At 31.3% G+C, this 3,526-nt stretch overlaps 1 long non-coding RNA gene across 1 annotated transcript; it reads right to left on the bottom strand.

Moving 5' to 3' along the window:
- Positions 1–1,418: 1,418 nt before the first annotated feature.
- LOC145572141 (uncharacterized) lies at positions 1,419–2,745 on the bottom strand. Its single transcript, XR_014096693.1, has 2 exons — positions 2,259–2,745; positions 1,419–1,607 (listed from the first exon to the last, which is right to left on the bottom strand). It is a non-coding gene; the product is annotated as an uncharacterized LOC145572141 (long non-coding RNA).
- Positions 2,746–3,526: the final 781 nt, after the last annotated feature.

Genomic DNA, 3,526 nt, shown 5'->3' with positions numbered 1-3,526 from the left:
TTGTCCCGTGATTAATTGAATTTGCTAGAGCATTCTCAAAAATAAAAAAAAATAAAAAAAAAAAAAAAAAAACAATATTCCATCATGGTTTAAAATACTACTTCCGTTTTTTTTTTAGTTGACATGTTTTGACTTTAGCACTATTCACACACTTCTCTTTGACCGTGTTTTGTGATTTATACGTAATTAAAAAATATAGTCATGTAGGGTCTTGTTAGATTCATCACGATATATATTTTTCAAAATATCAACTTGCTTTTCAATAATTAAAGATATTAACAGTTGAATATGTGCATTGGCAAACGTGACTAAAAAAACGTGTCAACTAAAAAGAAACGGAGGAAGTTGAAGAAAGCTTGAACAAAAATTACAATATGTAGTCATAAAGGATTAAAAAATATACTCCCTCCATTTTTAAATACTTGCTCCATTTCTCCATGCGCGGAGTTTTAGGAGAAATTGAAGAAAGTAATAAAATATGAAGATAGTGGGGTAGATGAAAAAAATAAAAAATTTTGAAAAGTAATAGTAGTTGAGAGAATTGGAGGAAAGAGAATATGAAATTTATAAAATATGATTTATGTCGGATCCACTAGATGAGATAAATGAATTAAATATTGTAAAAGCTTTCTAAATAAGGAAATGGAGCAAGTATTTAAAAACGGCCGGAAATAGAAAGTGGAGCAAGTATTTAAAAACGGAGGGAGTATATTTTAAGTTGCTTGATTTGGGATAAAATAAAAATTAGATTTTGGACCAAATTATTTATTACATTTAAATAATACCTCTGTTTTTTATTAGTTGACACGTTTTGACTTTAGCACTATTCATACACCTCCCTTTGACCATGTTTTTTAATTTATATGTTAGGAAAAATATAGTCAAGTGGGATCTTGTTAGATTCATCACAATGTATATTTTCAAAATATCACTTTTTATAATTTTTGCTTATCGGTAATTAAAGATATTAATGATTTAATTTGTACATTGACAAACGTGACCCTAGAAACGTGTCTACCACTACTACAAAATTAGCCAAAGAGACCCGTCCAAATTAGCCAAAGAGGCAGTCTCTAGCTCATCGATCTCTTTGGCAAAGAGACTGCTTTATAAGAGGCGGTCTCAAAATTGAGAAAACTGAGACCGCTTATCTAAGATAGACAATCTCTTTTTTGGGAAAAAAGAGACCGCCTAATAAAGATAGGCAGTCTTTTTTTTTTTTAGAAAACTGAGACCGCCTATTCAAGATAGGCAGTCTCTTTTTTGAGAAAGTGAGACAGCCTATTTACTTAACAGGTCTCTTATGTCGCATTTAAAACAAAAAAAAAAAAAAAAAAAAAAAAAAAAAAAAAAAAAAAAAAAAAAAAAACCTTATTTCATTTTATTTATGCAACATTTAAATCAATAACATTAAAAGAGAATAACAATGCCACATTAATGTTTAACTATGATACAAAGAATTTTAACAAACTTTAATTAAATTCCACTAAAATTATATACATGAAATATTGTAATCTATATGTAAAATTATGTCAAACATGTTGCTTAAGTACTCCAATTTCTTCCTCTCTCCTTTGTTTTAAAATCTTGTGTGAAAACTAGCATATCTGTCAAAGCAAAAGGCACACAATAATCAATCATAATAATTGAGAATAACCACAAAATTAAACATTCATTTAGAAAACTTAGCTGAAAAAATGAACTAATAAAATAAAAGATCAACTCATTGATAAAAAAAAAAAAAAAACCCCTCCCCTGCCATTGATTAACCCCCTCCCCCGATCCCTCCGCCATCAGCCCCACCGGCGACCCCGCTCTAACCCCAGCAGTTCAAACCCAAAGCTCTTCAATTTCAATCTTCATCTTTTTCCTTCAACTACCCTCCTTTCATCCTCCATCCTCTCTTTCTCTCTCCTTCATTTCTACCACCAAAATGTCAGTCTTAGTATCAAGTAAAAATCATGGTAGCAATTAGATGAATGAAAAACAAGAAATTTTCTAAAACAAATCCAATGTATTTCCAGCCACGTAAATTAGATGCCAATCCACTCTACAGTTCATAAAACATATATTTTTCTAATGAAAACAATTTAATGATTATTATACTGCACAACACAAAAATATAAAGTCTAACCGCAAAAATTAGTGCAAAATACATCAAACAAATCAAAAATTAAAAAAAAAAAAAAAAAAAAAATGCAACCACAACAAAAAGATCAAACAATTTATCAAGAAAAAAAAAATCAAAGAACAAGTACAAGTTTCGGCAAATTTGGGATAAAAATCCCCAATAATTTGAATCTGGATTTTCAACCCATTTTTATAACAGTCAATCGATTCATCAAGATGACCCAACATAGAATGAGTATCATCCAACTACATAAATCCATAAAACGCTGCTAAACCATGATAAAATCCTTTCGAAACATATGGAACTTAATCGCTCTTTTGAGATCTTGATCGCTTCATCAAACCTCTCATACTGCAATAAATCGCTGCAACAATATGGAGACTCATCGCCGAATCAAAATTCAATTCCCCTTCAAACGCACATCTCTCAAACGATTTCGACGCTCCGAACAGGGGAGGGTCTATCCGGGAAAGTCGAAGGTGAAGGAGAGGAAATCCGTTTAAGAGGAAAGGGAGGAGAGAGAAGAAGAGGAAAAGGAAGATGAAGGAGATGGAGATGGAGATGGAGATGGAGATTGAAAGTTGGAGGCGGAATGAAGAATAGTAAAGTGTTAGGGTTCCATTTATTTTATTTTTCTGAGTGAAGGAGACCGGTTAAGTCACATACAAGTCTCTCCGTTTTTTAATTTCCAAAAAATAAATAAAAAAAAAAAAAAAAAAAAACTAAGAGAGACCGGTTATGTTGCATAGAGGTCTTTCCCTTTTCAATTTTAAAATAAAAAAACTTAAGAGAGACCGGTTAAGTTACATACAGGTCTCTTCCCTGTTAAATTTAAAATAAAATAAAATAAGCTATGAGAGACCTGTTATCTACAATAAATGGTCTCCGTTAAATTTTTATCTCATAACACAATATCAAAGAGCCGGTTATTTCTAACATTGGGTCTCTTAAAACAAAGAGACCGGTTATTTGATTAACGGGTCTCTTATTTCGAGTCTCTTTGAGCATTTTTGTAGTAGTGAACTAAAAAGAAACGGAGGAAGTATAATTTTAAATTAATACTCTGTAATAAGAGTGAAAATCCGTGCATGACACGTGATCTAACCTAATATGATGAATAAACTTATAAACACAAGCTTTTGCCTCTTTACACTTTTACAAAAACACTTCTCATATTCCTAGACAAAGTGGACATAACAACAGAACACGTGGTGGGAATCAAAGAAAGTATTTGAATTAACAATTCATCAAGTAAAACGCTGAGCCTATCAGCTAGCAAATTACCACTAGATTTTCGAATATCTTATATAGTCTTCCTATATATATGGCTGATTCTCATTCAAGTTCAAATCCATGCTCGTGAATACTAAATGTAAATGATTCACGCTCGTGCAT

This window comes from Chenopodium album, chromosome 12 (genome assembly GCF_948465745.1).
Source record: "Chenopodium album chromosome 12, dcCheAlbu1.1, whole genome shotgun sequence".
Classification (NCBI taxonomy): domain Eukaryota; kingdom Viridiplantae; phylum Streptophyta; class Magnoliopsida; order Caryophyllales; family Amaranthaceae; genus Chenopodium; species Chenopodium album.
The sequence above is the reverse complement of the archived record's forward strand: the minus strand, read 5'-3'. Positions and strand labels throughout refer to the sequence as shown.